Source organism: Sphaeramia orbicularis, chromosome 17, assembly GCF_902148855.1.
Source record: "Sphaeramia orbicularis chromosome 17, fSphaOr1.1, whole genome shotgun sequence".
Taxonomy (NCBI): domain Eukaryota; kingdom Metazoa; phylum Chordata; class Actinopteri; order Kurtiformes; family Apogonidae; genus Sphaeramia; species Sphaeramia orbicularis.
Genome location: NC_043973.1, coordinates 35582068 through 35597698, shown reverse-complemented (window position 1 = coordinate 35597698; position 15631 = coordinate 35582068). Strand labels below are relative to the sequence as shown.

General features: G+C 35.9%; 1 protein-coding gene across 2 annotated transcripts in view; it reads left to right on the top strand.

Moving 5' to 3' along the window:
- LOC115436838 (TSC22 domain family protein 2-like) overlaps positions 1-15631 on the top strand; it is a 36328-nt gene that overhangs the window by 14864 nt on the left and 5833 nt on the right. The gene's annotated exons all lie outside the window — the stretch shown is intronic.

Below are 15631 nucleotides of genomic sequence, written 5' to 3'. Positions count from 1 at the left end.
ATCCAGTTTAACCCAGTCATCTAATCTAAAATATTAAGTGTGTAAAGTATAAACAAAGACGTCCTTTGTTAAATTTTAGGCTGATGGGATGATTAAAGCTGAATCAGGAAGCAGCTTTGCAGTCCCATTGGCGAAATAACATTTATTTTCACTTCCCTGTATATAATGTGTTTGTTTACAACCTGTCCCATTGCTCAAGTTGCTTGCAGCTTTGTTTTATTCTAATGATGCTTAAACATTGCGAGTTTTCAAGATGGTATCATGATATAGGCTAGTCAGAAATACACATAAAATGATAATGTGGCCCTTTTATAGATGGAAGAAATACTCATAACCTTCCGACTTTATTTCCTTCATCTTGTAAATGCATCGCAAAGACTGACAAGTGTGTGCATGTAACTTTATACACAGGCTTGCATAACAACCTGTGTAAGGCCTAGTTTGCAGTGCAGCATTGTCCCTCTTTCTACTCGGTCCCTGTTTGTCAGATTAATTCGCACAGTAGATTTATCGTTGGAAATTTGTATTGATAAGCAAGCGCTGCAGTGTATGCAGACCCACTTCTTTGCTTGTGTGCTTTGTGAACCGCAAGAAGAGCTGGTACAGAATGAGTTCCTTCATAAGATGTGAATAATACTCTGGTGCCTTTGACAAAAATGAAAAGGGAAGCACACAAAACCATATCTGAGCGACAGGAAATGAAACTGTTTTAGAGAAATATACAGCTGACACACCATCACCAGCCTCTGAGGAACTGTACACACCTACTTAATTCACTGCATTTGCTTTAGTTTAATCATAAACCTGTAAATCTCTATTGCAAATTCATAATAATAACCAGGACTTTGTGTTACAGACTGTTTTGAAACAGCTTTTATTATCAACCTTTTTTTTTTTTTTTTTTTTCATGTTTATGTCTAGCAGCCGGTACAGTTTATGAAAGTGAAATTTAACTTATACATGCTGGCACTGGCTTACATTCCCTACTTTTACTACCGCACCGTTGTTATTTATAGGTCCTTCTGTGGAAAGCCTGTCTTGCAAACTTCACTCTGTAGAAGTTGGGGCACGTGGCCAGTACTTCTGCTGAAATCTGCATAGCAAATGACATGTATAGAAACCAGTATTTAAATAGATATCATTCTCATATCTAAAGGATGCTATTTCCATCTCACATTTACTTCTCTGGGTCATTCGACTCACGTGTAACTTTTATTTTAGCTTCACCCACTGCCCTAATGAAGAACTATGTCAAACGCTTCGCGGTGTCAAAATAAAAGTTGCCCATATGGCATCAATCTGCTCATAATTTGGCACCGATCTTCCTTCTCTCTTCCACGTGTCTTCACCTCAGAAAGGGCATCTCGTAAGCCTCTGTTTCCTAATAAATATTTGCTGCTCACTCTGATTAGTTGCCAGTCATGCTATTCTTAGTTTTGATGCTTACTTTGCCGTTGCTTAAGCACTTCCTTTTTTATTCTTTGCTGGCTGAGTGCTGATGCTTTTTTACACGCATAGCTGCATAATGTAATCCAACATAGATACTGGAAGTGGGCAGATCTTCAGATCAGGGCTATTAAAGCAGATGAAAAGTAAGATTAAGCTAGTTGTGAAAAGTATTTTTGTTAGCCAAAAATGTAAAAATGAAATAAAGCTACAATGAGCAATGCAACACAAACTAAAAAGAAAGTGAATTACAGGCAAAACTTGCTTTTTTTTCATTTCTTTCAGTATAAATAGAAAATGGGTTTGCACAATATAAGACCTTTAGAAACAATGGACCTACAGTTTTTCATGTCATACATTCTGAATCAGCTTCCACAAACCAAGGTTTTCCTCATAATACCTGATACACAAGCACTACAACTACACTGGAAGACTTATTTTAGGTGTAAAGAAAATTAAAAATTAAAGCTATGCTGAAATTAACTACGATGATAATACCAAAACCAAACTGAAAGACTCAGTTGAAAGTTAAAAAACTAATGGAGCTATACTAACCATCTCGGGGAAAATAAAAGGAATGGATCAGGTTTGACTGGAGTGTAAAAACACCTGTAGGTTTTACAATCGGCAGTAGGTTTTTACAGAGGCGGTTTAAAGGTGATAATTTCCGTATTCATGCTTCACAACAATTACATGCAAAGTTTATCTGTGCATGAGAATCAAATGACTGCACATGCACAATGCTAGACCTTATTGTATTTCATGTCATGCATAATTTCGTCCTATCTAGATTAGCTTCTATAAACCAAGGCTTTCCTAATGCATAAAATACTGACTCCAAAAGTAAACTTACGAAAATTAGCATTTCAAAAAGTAACTGAGATGAAACTGAAATCAAAAACCAAACTACTGGAATAAAAAACTAATGGAAGTGTTGAAACTATACTAACCATTTATGATCAACTAAAATAAATATATCAGGTTTGACAGGTGTGTAAAAAGACTATGTAGGTTTCACCATCAGCTGTACATGTTTGCAGGGGCGTTGGTAAGTTTACACTCATTTAAAGGTTATAATTTCCTGCTTTAGAATTTCAGGTGTTTGTGCTTCACAACAAATGTGTGCAAAGTTTGCCTTATGCACCTGTGCACAAAAATAAAATGACTTTGCACAATATGGAACTTTATTGTATTTAGTTTTCATTTGATCTCAATCAGCTTCCATAAACCAAGGCTTTCTTCGTAATACAAAACATACCTGCTCTAAAACTGAACTTAGTCGTATTTTAAGCAGAAAGAAAAAGCATTTCTCAAATTAACTGAGATGAAACCCAGTTAAAATGAACCTGTTCTTCTTGGCCTTTAACAGTCATGCAATGTTGACTTTTTAGTTCTGTCTTTATATTTTAACTTTTATTTATCTATTTTTATTTGATTTTAATGTTTTTTAATGCTTTTATTAATTTTAATTGTGCTTTTAGTCTTCTGTACAGCACTTTGGTCCACTGTGGTTGTTTTAAAGTGCTTTATAAATAAAGTTGGATTGGACTGGATTGGAAACTGAAATTATAAAACAAACTAATGAACTAAAATAGTTGAAACTATGCCAACCATTTACGAAAAATCTAAATAAATGCATCAGGTTTGACAGGAGTGTAAAAGCTGTACATTTTACAGAAAAGCGTTGGTAAAAATATACTTGTGTAAAGGTGATAATTTTCTGCTTTAGAATTTCAGGTGTTTATGCTTCACAACACAAGTGTACAAAGTTTGCCGTGTGCACCTGTTGTCCTTGGGCTTGTGATCAGGCCTCGCCTTCTAAGCCTGAACGTGTTTTAACATGTCCCAGTTATATAGACTTAGCCTTATTTTTACTGCGCTGATAAATGAAAGGAGGCTATAGGTTTTCAGTGTGCCAACTGTTCTGCCAAAGCAAAGGTATGACAACTATTTGATGTTCTGATGAGTTGCTTACCCGAGTTACCCCACTCTGTAGGCGTGTAAACCTCACTGCCTGTAATGGACTTTTTACTGGCATTCCTAGTTTACAGGCGAATACTGTACGGGGAACACCACAATCTACCGAAGCTTATAAATGTCAGTCGTGTTAATGTTAAAGGTGATGTTTACAGAGGTGTTGTGCGCATAATCAGTGGCAGCACAAGGTAAAATCCTTAGAAACAGGTGTGTAGAATGAAGACATGGACCCTGTACCTGAAGCTCCGTTCTGCTCCTGATCCATGTCGCTCATGCTTCTTTGGAAAACTTTCTTTACAAAAAATCAAACAGGAAGCATACACGTGAATCTGCAGCTTAGACGTTATTTGTCATCAATAAACAATTCATGGCACATTTAACAGGCTCATAATAATCTGTCACGCATGTCAAGTCAGCATAATAAAAATAATAACAATGAACTAGTGCATGATTAATCGGTTTGAAACAATAATTAACATGTCATACAAACAAATCAGTTTTAGCAGAGGTTGATGCAGTGCTAATACTATGCTTCCAAACTGGAAATACTGACTTAAAATAATAGCTTAGTAGTTAAAATCACTCCCATCTAGATTTTTTTTTAAAGTTTAGTGTAGATGCTCTTTGACACAATTATTTATTACCTACTTAGAGTTTGATGATCAGTGGTTCAGTTTGTTTATTACCCCGCCCCCCAAAGGGGAGGCCAGGGGTATTGTTTTTGGTTCAGTTTGTTTGTTTGTTTAACACTCTGGCAGCAAATTTATTGGTTGAATTTATACCAAATTTAGTTTATAGATTATCAGTGACCCAGAATAGGTGACATTACATTTTGGGAAAAGTAGGTCAAAGTTTCAATTTTTTATTAATTTAAAAATATTTAAAAATGTTCCCCATTTACTTATGATGGCCAAAATTTCACATGTCTGTAGCAGCAAAAGTATTGGCTGAATTCATACCAAATTGACTTTATAGATTGCCAGAATGGATCTCATTACATTTTGGGAACAGTAGGATAAAGTTCAGATTTTTATGAATTTTTAAAATCATCCCATTTACTTATAATGGGCGACATATGTGCGAGGGGCGGGGTTTGTTGTGCCTGACACCACTTTTTTTTTAGGTATGTATTACTTTGAGATGTTCACTTCAGCATTTTTTTTTTTTATTTCAGACCTCCATAATTATAGAATGGCAAGGATGGTATCCACCTATTATTGTCTATTGGCTTTTCTGCATTCTAAACTATTGGTATAATATTGGCTGTCAAAAATTTATTATTGGCCAACCTCTAATTTTTTGTATATTAATCATTTTGTCATCTGTCTGTCTGTCCATTCAACGACGTAATCACATTATCTGAAGAATACACTGACATATTAATTATGTTCCTAACATACTGTGACCTGTAGTTACTGTGGTTAACCTGTTCCTTGCCACTTAATTTGTGTTAAATTTTGTCAAAGGCCAAAATTAATCATTGACACCTGATTTGAAAGGTAGTAACCTCTAATTCTAGAAAATGTCTTATTTTACCATGTGGCTAAAATACAGAATTTCTGAACTACCCATTAACTTTGATCACTAAGTGGGTAATTCTTTCACTAATTATCTTTTGGTGCTTAGGAATATTGCAAATATAAACATAGTGACTCAACTGTAGAGAATATAAGCTTTCTAATAAGGTATTGCATGCATATATTGACAAAGGTTTTATTGTAGAAACTTTACAAAATAGTGACTGGATCATCAGGGATCTGGTGAGAATGGAGAGGTTAAACAAGGTTTGCATTAAGAAGTTAATGTCCATTTAAGAATCTATCATTCCTAAGGTTTAAAAAAAGGGACACAAAGGACACAAAAAAATAATTGATAAAAACATACTATCTTAAGTTTTAAATCCACAGAGAAAGGAGAGAGCAAATGCATATATTTTATTAACTGACAACTGAACATGACTTCATTAAAATCTTGTTTTATTTGCAAAAAGGAGTTAAAAAAGTTAAAAAAGAAAAAAGTTCATAAGAAGTGTTAATGTAACCTACACCATTATGTTAAGGTCCTTTTAATCTGTTTTAGTGTTAAAGCCCACAAAGTAGTGGTTCAGAAATAATATAATTAAGTAAATAAACTGTGAAAATCTGCAATAAATCAAATTCACTTTGTTAGTGGCGCTACAGGAGACATGTCTGGCAGTACTGTCATTCTGGGATAAGGGTAAAAACGCTCTAGGTCATTTGGCTAGTTCTTCAATCGAATCACACTCATCTTGGGCGTTGGTGTGACACTGTCTTTGCAAAATAATGCTGGGAGAGAAGTTGATTTCGTGGAACGTGTGTGCCTGAGGGAAAATGCTGCGGTATTTAAAACGACTAAATACAAACAACAAAAGAAATCGGCACAAATGAAAGATGTGCTTCTTTGTCAAAACTTGCCATTCTCTGCTTGTAGTTGCATCTCAGAGGTGCCGGTTCTTTTGCGTAGTGAGGGGGAAATGGTGACACCGCCCTGATACTAGAGAGGAGAATGACAGTCCTGCAGTGGAAATATTCACCTTTATTACCTCCTCCAGGAGGTATTGTGATCACTTTGCTTTGTGTGTTTGTTTGTTAGCAACTTTAGGGGAAAACTCTTCCACCCATCTTTCCCAAATCTTCCCCACAGATAGGCCTAGGCCCTGGGACCAACCCATTAAATTTTGGGCCAAGTAGGACAAAGTTCAAGGTCACAGCAAGGTCACAACATCTACAATTTTCCTATCTCTCATCATTGAGCAATTTTCCAAAATTCATCAAAAATTCAAAACGACTCAGATTATCCTCCAATTTGATCCAGCTTAGAACAATATCTTGTATCTGGCACAAAATTGTCCACATCCACTGTGGAATGTGGACTCTGTGGACATTTACATTTAACACTGAAAATCCCATTTACCGCATATTTAAAATTAGAACTCAACAAATATTGATTAATATTAATCAATTTAATATAATTTGACATACACATGACTGGTACCAAGCTTCAATTCTGTACGAAATATTGTTCCGCTCCATTTTTCTTCCGTTACGCTCTGTTGACTTTTATTTTTTTATGCACCATTTTCAAAAAAATCATGAAAAATGCAATTCGTGAAATATCATCTTCTCTTAAAATTAAAATTCTATAAATAAATAAAATAAATAATTAAAAACAAACTACAGACCCCCTGTACTGAAGACCTATAGTTCAAATCTTTTAATTCAATCAAACTATAACTCTAAAAATTTAAAACCTATAAAAATGTATTACCATGTTTGACCTCAATTTTTCTGCCTGTATGGAACAACCTTGAAACTATTTAATTTAAAAAGAAATAGTCGATCCACACATGCACACCATTCGGGGTGCTTGGCGGAGGTTTGTGTTCTCTGAACACTTGTTCCAGAATGTGCACTGATTGAAAAAAACTGTGGAGTTGGACTAACTGTTAATGGTTTTGCAAAGGGAAATACAAGGCAAAGCTCAGTCTCAACCAATTTATTCACTCACTTTTAATGCAGTTTTCATTCCGTGCTTTGTGAGAATCCTGGGTTTGACTTTCCCCTCATCTACAATGCCCCTACTCATTTGCATACTGTTCCTTCTAAACCCCACCCTTATGCCTCGGAGGCTTGACCCTTGCGACATCACTAGATATATACTGTTTGCTTTTTAACGCTAGTAAAACAGAGGAGCTGAGTTTACCATACCTTCATCTCGTTTTTGTTTTGAAGTCGGGTTCCAAAACAAGTTCTTGGCTTCGACCTGAGCTCCAGAGGCTTAAACAGGATCATGTGTGTCAGGAGCGGCGCTTTAACTAGGCACACTCGTTCGAGACTTCCAAAACATCACTCACTTACGACGCACTTTCCAAAACCTTCCCCTGATGCCAGTTGTTCTTGGAAGTTCTAGTTGGACAAGCAGATGGTGTCCTAATATGGTTTTCACTTGATTGTTATTCCTGCTCGCTTCAGTGTGACTATTACATTTGCAGCTGAAGTTAAAGCGTAGCCGCCCAAACCATGATGACTTCACAAAATCAGCCTTTACTCATCTTACCCATTATGACCCCAAGAGCAGAACTGCACTTTATCTCCCACATATTGGCTCTCTAACACCTCAGGCTGTTGGTGAATTATTGATATTTACCAGTTTCTATAGTAACAGACCCATTGCCAGAGGTGAAATGTTACCAAGTTGTTCTACGCAACTTCTGGACCTCAGTGAAAACTTAATATACTGTTACTTGAGTACTTCCATTTTGTGAAGCCTTACTTCTACTCCACCACATACAGGAAGCAAATATTATACTTTTTAGACTTTTAGTAACTTTACTGATACAATTTTCTGTCCAAGGGAAACTTTGATCTTCAAATGTGTTGATTGGCAGTGGGTTTTATTCATGTGTAGTATTGATATTCCAAACTCTCAACAGTGGGGGGGAAGTAGTGCCCCAGAATCTACCTATGTCTACCAAAACCACCAATAGGTCAACACTATGTACCCACAGAAAGTGCCACTTACTAAATTTGGTATTATGTATTATGGTATTATCAAGTTTTCTTCCTTCAGATAAAAAACTCAGTTATTTTAAGTTAATCATTATAACGCTGTCGCACAATCTTTACGTGCTGCGTCAGCTCATAGTTTACATTATAGCTCTGTTAGCTTAGCTCTGTTTTTAGGCAGATCTGTTTGGAATCGAAAAATCAAGTAATGGCAACTTAGCAAAGACAATAACATCACATCATAACTTTATACCTTCATAAGCCTTATAATCAAACTCACCCGTGAAAAAAAAATGCTACCATTACAGCACCCCCCCCCCCACTTTTTTTTTTTTTTTCATTTAGAGCTGTGTCCAGTGGACAAACCAACAGTAGATGCTGTTCCATTGACCCTCAAATTGCACGAATGTAACTTGCACATACAAATTTGCCTAATGGAAAAAAGACAATTTCGCCAAAACTCGCATTTTTCGATGAAAAGTTTTTGCGCTGATGAGGTGATTTCTCGGGTGTAGCGAAATGGTATTTCACGCAAAACTGCAATAGAAAGACCTTTTTTCTGCAGCTAGAGTCACGTGACTAAAAAAAAAAAAAAAGGAAAACGACATTGACAGATGTTAGAACAAGCAAAGAAGAAGAGTTTTAAAAGAAACATGGTGTGGTATGTGTGGACACTAGGAAATCTAATTGTTTTTTTATTTTGCACGGGATAGAGAGGTAATATATAATAATAATGAATATACTTTTAAATCAATGTGATATTTATGTTCGTCGCCATGTTTATGGAATGACTTCTCATGTCATCTTGCGATAATAAATAAACAAATCATCGCATTTGTGATTTAATGGAAAAACCAGCATTACGCACTTCTATTTTTTCAACATTTAGTAAATATCGGTAAAGTTTTTGCACAGATGTCCAATGGAAAAGCCACTAGTGTTTCTGGCTTTTCTCACTGTCACCACTTTACTCCCTCTAGTGGTCGCATTAATCCAACAGACTATCAGTATTAGAGTCAGGTCACATCTCAGTATTCCAGTATGTTGGCATCTTTAGCATAATTTCAAAGATTTTTTTTTTATTCTAAACACTATAATGATCATTTTAAATCATATCAAATACTACCTATAGCTGTTTTGAGGGGTTGAGACAGTTATGCTACTTCTTAGCTGGAATAAAACTGCAACCTGCTGTTTTTTGAGCTCAAAAACATAACTTTTTATAGATACCTAGTTATTACAGGACAGACATGAAGATCTTATAGAATATGATGCATTGCTGGAGATAAAACTACCAAACAGTACATGGAGTTGCTCAGGCTTTATCATCAACAGCAATAAAATACAACATAAACACTGACGGGCACCATTTTACTGCACAAAGACTGCTTTCTATACTAAAGATATATTTGAGCTTGTGCTTCACTAATATATTTTAGTTCTTCCACCACAGTCACGACTACTGTAGTCACATGACTAACTGATCGCATGGTTGTTGTTGCGTTTTCCTCTTTGTTTAGCGCCCAGCTGGATTTCTGTTCTTGTTGTTGTCTCAAGTGAAGTCAGTTGAGAGGAAACCCCAGGAGGAAAACGTTATTCCCTTTGCTCTCATGACACTGAGGAAATCCATCTATAGTGCTTAGGTCAATGGGAACTACCGTAGAACATAAATGCCTACACGCCTTTTAATGTACTGCTGCTCGGTCATTGTTGCTGTTGAGTTAGTCGTCAGCACATTCTATTTATTTTCTTCTTGCGCTCGGTCTGATTTGCACAAAGACGTCGAAACCAAAGTCCATCTTGTTTTTTCCTTTTGGTGGCTACAAACTGGCACCATTTGACAAGCTGCGAATTTTCTTTTTTAGCTGTTTGCACTTAGTTGAAGTTCAACTACTTGGAAATGGCTTCCATGTGTGAACTGACACTGAAACAGATTTGAGCAGTTTTAACTGGTTAATACCGGGTCAAGGCTACTTATACCAGGCATGGACTTAAGATGACATACAGTACGGAGGTTGACTGGTGTGGGAGCTTTAGGGCACACATGATACCAATTCTCCATAACAGTATTTGGAACCAGTATAATTTTGCACTGGGCTCGGAAACCTTACTTTATATCTGTCCTATGTAAAGACCCAAACATCCACTGTCAACCAAAACATCTACTAATCTAAACTGTCGATCCATTAATCCTATCAATCCACTAGATAATGTAAATTGCTTCTTTTTTTCTGTATAAGCTCAAGAGAAGAAATTATTCAAAGTAGTTTTTCTTTATCAAAACTGCATATATATGTCCAATATCAACTAGTAATAACTAAAACCTGCGCTTGCACAGGTGTTCATGTGCATTAAATGAATTATTATGCACCACTGGAAGCGGTAACAACAGACCAAGGTTATAATAGTTTTGGATTTTTCATTATAGTTTAGTTTTACTTAGTTTTGACTGTTTTTTTCTTTAATTCAGTTAGTTTTAATTAGTTTTTAGAGCAGGTTTGCTAGTTTTGATTAGTCTTTTTTTTGTAAATGCTTAGTTTTTAGTGTAGTTTTAGTTTCTTCATAACTTTTATCTTCCTCGTCATATTCAAAGAAATCACATACAGGACTCTGCTGCTTTCTCCCAAGTTTAGTTTCCATGTTTCCAGGTAGAGTGGGGACCAGAAGACGACTCTAAACGACAAGTGACAGGCCGTGAAGTGGCGTATGGTGCCACCAGCTGAAATTGCTCAAACGAAAGAAATCGATTTCTTGTCTATCTGACATTGACAAAGATGAAAATGAAGGGAATTTTATCCATAATTTTTATGTTTTAGTTAGTTTTGTAAGTACACAATAGTGTCAGTTATCGTTTTTTTTCTTTTAATTATAGTTTTTATTTATTTCAGTTAACAAAAATGTTTTTTCAATTCTAGTCTTGCATCAGACAGGATATTACAGCAAAGGAATATAAAGAATTTTGATTTCTTTGTGGTACAAGAATGTTGTGTAAATGACGCAGTGTTCTAAATTTTTGTGGTTCAGGTTCATCATTCAAAATTTTAATATATAGCCCAGCTTTAACTCACTAAAAAATGTGAAATTAGGTAAATAAAGGACAGTTTTTTAGGTTTTTTCTATAGACATGCATGTTTATTAGGAAGTCAGTGAATAAATAAATGTTGTTTTCTCATTTCAGTGCTGATAGTGTTATTTATGATCCAATCAGATAGAGCTGTGGGTGGTACATTGGAAAAACCCACAAGGTGGAGACAGATACAGCTGCATCAGACTCAAAGTATCACATTGTTTACTTCATTTTTAATTTTTTTTTATCAGATTTCATATAAAAAGTACAGATACACACGGTCTGATCCAGTAATCAGCCCAGTACAGTACTGTAAGTGTTGGGCTTGTCTGCGGCGAGGTTAGTGTTGATAGTAGAGTGTGTTTTTGCCTTTTTTATTGTGTGAATCGACTGGTAAAGCAATAAGGGTGTAACCCAGAGTCCATTCAGCCTCTGCACTTTATAGAGTGAGAGATTCCTTTTGGCACAAGCCTATTGAAACCTCCTGTTGGGAGGGAAGCTCTAGGAGGGCCTGTCTGTGACGCCTCATCTAAATTAAACACACATTTAGTACAGGGTGAAGCTGAGGTTGTTTTTTTTTTTTTTTTTTTTTTTTTTCCAATAAATTTTGTTATGTAACCACATGTGGGGGGTTGCACAATGTGGTCCAGGAGGGAGAGAATGGGACTCTAATCACCGCTGTAGTGTGTATTCTTGACGCTGATTTATGCCGTCAAGTGTGACTGACAGCATCTGTGTCTTTCTCAACACTCACCGCTTTGTTCATTGTGCGATACAGCTTATGTATGTGTAGCTCATGTGAGACATGGTTGTATCCGCAGAAGATCAAAGAAGGTCGATGTGTACGACAGGGATGTGAGTGACAGTGTTTCATAGCAGCGGAGGTATGGAGAACATTCCTTCTTCTGCACAGCCCTCTGATAACAATCTGCTGAGTGCTTCCGCTGGCCCCGCACACATAAATTGGATGGTTTGGAGGAACAGAACATCTTGTCCTTAGGGGGAGTCGACCTGTAGGTAACATTTTTACCCTGCGATGGCACTGATCTTCGAGTCGACGAGGTGACGCTTTCCTATTAGACCCACATTTATCAGTACACCATTCAGTAAATATTGCTTTTAATAATACACGATTCAGTGAATATTATTGTTAAAGATTTATTAAAGACAACAAAGGTGTGAAGTGAGTCAGTAGTCACTTTTCCATTGACACTCAAATTGCGCAAATATAACTAGCACATAAAAATGTACCTAATGGAAAAACGACAATTTCGCCAGCAGTGTCATTTTTTGATTATTCGATTATTCATTCTTCGATTTGGGCATAGTGCAAATGGTATATATCACGCAAAAATGCAATGGAAAGACCTTTTTTCGCAACTAAAGTCAGGTGTATTAAAAAAAGCGGATGTTGACGTACGATACTGCAAGCGAAGAAGAAACATGTCGCGGTATGTGTGGACACACCAGGAAACCCGATCATTTTTTAATTTAGTATGAGATAGAGGGGTAATATACAAAAATAATGAATATATCTGTAAATCAATACCATATTTACGTTCGTCGCCATGTTCATGGAATGACTTCTCATGTCATCTCGCGATAATAAATAAACAAATCATCGCATTTGTGATTTAATGGAAAAACCAACATTACACACTTCTGTTTTTTCGACATTTAGTAAATATCTGTAGAGTTTTGCGCAGATGTCCAATGAAAAAGCGACTAGTGCCTGTAAATTTTATAACAAAAACTTTGGCCGTGGCTGAAAATATCCACTTTGCATATTTGCACTGCCATGTCTGTACTAGACACATGATTTGCATACATTTTGTTCATAAATGATGCTGCCTAAAGGATGAAGATGAGTTTTTGATTCATCGCCGTGCAAAGAAGCTGCTGCATGCAGGTTTATCGCCCAACTGGTTGGATGAGTCAGGATTTTAAGACTAATGAAACACCTGACACAGAACAGTTCCATTCACGTCTCAGTCGTCATTACATTTGGATCTGGATCTAGAAATGAAATTCACTGGAAACATTGTCCTCATACCACAGTGAAGGCGTAATGATGGCCTGTGTGTTGTTTTTTTTTTTTAGTTTTTGTCAGTTGGTGTTGTAAACCAGCGGGTCTCAGAGCGCTATGTGGTGTGTTCAGTTCGTCATACTAGTCACCACACATCAGGTAGAGACGAGTATGTTTTGCCACTCCTTTTTGGAAAAGTAGGCCATGGAAAAAAATAATTTAATAATCACACGTAAGACTTTGTTAAATAGGCTGAACTGTTTACATGGTAATAAATGACTTGGCTCCAAATTATGGACGGAGCATTAACCCATTCCTTGTACCTTCACTTAGTTTCATGAAGATTATTAAGTAGGGCTGTTAGAAAATATCGATTCTGCAATATATCGCGATATTTTATTTCACAATACTGTATCGATATTAAAAAGTACTGTATCGATATTTTTAGGTATTTATTCAAATGCAGATATGGCGGAGGTTCATTTTTGTTTTTCATTTTTCTTTATTGTTTATATCTTATTCAATATAATTTAACACTGTTTTATTAAATAATGGTTATTTGAATCATCGTAAAAGCACTTTTTACTGTCTGAGAGGCAGATGGTAGTTCCTGTGGAAACTAGGAGAATTAGAAAAATTTTGTGATATAGCATTAGATCCTGTTGTGATCAAATAAAAATGTGTTTAGTATTTGTGCAGATTTCTGGTGTAATTCAATTCTTCCAGGAAATAATCTTTAAGAAAAAAAAGAAACAAACAAAATATTGCCTTTTTAGCAGTATCATGATATATCGTATCATGATCCTAGTATTGTGATTTGTATTGTATCTCCAGATTCTTGCCAATACACAGCCCTATTATCAAGTGGGATTGTGCATAACTTTAGCATTGATTTCATAGATCGGCAAAAAGGGGCGAGGCTGAGCACATTTTTTCCTTTTTTCTGTTACATATGGGTATGCTGGTGGGGTCATGTGGTCATTAACATACTCTTCGACTAATATAGTATTTGTTTGTGGAAGTCTTTGGTGCATAGGTGGGGTTTGGGGCTCCTCCTGCAAAAAAGATTTTCGGTTTTTCAATAAAGATGTGTCGTATCATTTTCGACTGCTATTATTGGAGCTTAGAAGCAAGCTTAGAAGGGCTACAGCGGATGATATAAATACTCCCAAAAAGCTTAGTAACAAAACTTAAAGAGGTCCTCTAGGGACCAACTCCAGCCATTAGATCTAGGGAAAGTCATCTCCACATTGATTTTATCTGATTTTGACTTAAGCGGTATCCAGATGGTTTGGAGCTGCACATAAGCCTTATAATAGGAAGGAAAATGGCCTGCAGTTCTAGTCTCATTTTTTGTGTTTCACTTACGCACAGACCTAAACATCTACTAATATAAGATGTTTCATAACTTTTGAACCACTAATTCTATCAATACATGTCAATAATTCAGGTAAAAGGCAGTTTCAGTGGTACCCAATGTGACCCAGTTTAACATTCAGAGGCTCCAAAGTGACTTATCAGGTATCAGGTGGTCAGTGTACACGTCTAGACCCCATACTGACCCAAGCCCCGTAGAGGATCCGTAGTGAACCTAGAACCACTGTCATCTTCTGAAACGTGGATTTACTAATAAAACCAACGAAGCTTGTTTTTTTAATGTTAAGTTAATGATATATTTTGCTGGAATAGTAAATTTTTCTTCGGTTTTCTCTGTTTTGATATAATAACCTTTGAGATTTTATGAACATCTACATCAGGGGTGTCAAACTCATTTTAGTTCAGGGGTCACATTCAGTTAAATTTGATCTGCAGTGGGCCGAACCAGTAAAATAATAACATAATAATATAGAAATAATGTCAATTCCAAACTTTTCTATATGTTTTAGAGCGAAAGAAGTAAATTTACGTAATGAACAGGTTTACCTCTACAAACTATCCTTTCAAAAGATGTGAGTAACATGAACAAACTGAAAAAATAAGTGTAATTTTGACAATATTCTGCCTCGGTTTATCATTTACACATGTACATTATAACTTACAAATACACAAAACATTTAATAATAGGCAGAATATGGTTAAAATTGTACTTAAGACATTTCAGGTTGTTCATATTTGTTCAGGTTATTCACATTTTTTTGCGAAATTATACTTTGTTTTAGTGTAAATACATGAAAATATTTATATTTACAAAGAGAAACATTTGGAGTTGTCATTATTTCTATGTTATTATGATAGTATTTGACTGGTCTGAACCACTGGAGATTGAATTGTTATGAATGTGAAACCTGAAATTAAAGGACTGTTAATATCTTCAGTGTAATTTTTGCATTTCACAAATTCATCCCAAGGGCCGGATTTGGCCCCCGGGCCACATGTTTAACAACTGTGGTCTACGTGATCAATAAATTAAATATAAGAAATGACCCGATTTTAACTGAAAAATGCAAAATACAGACCATCATATTGTAATGAATGGTCAAAGATCACTTGGGGAAGAGCAAATGCACAAGAAGTTTAATTTGAAAGTCGACAAAAAACTGTTCCAAGTACTTAAAGCACAGGTGTCAAACATGCGGCCCGGGGGCCAAA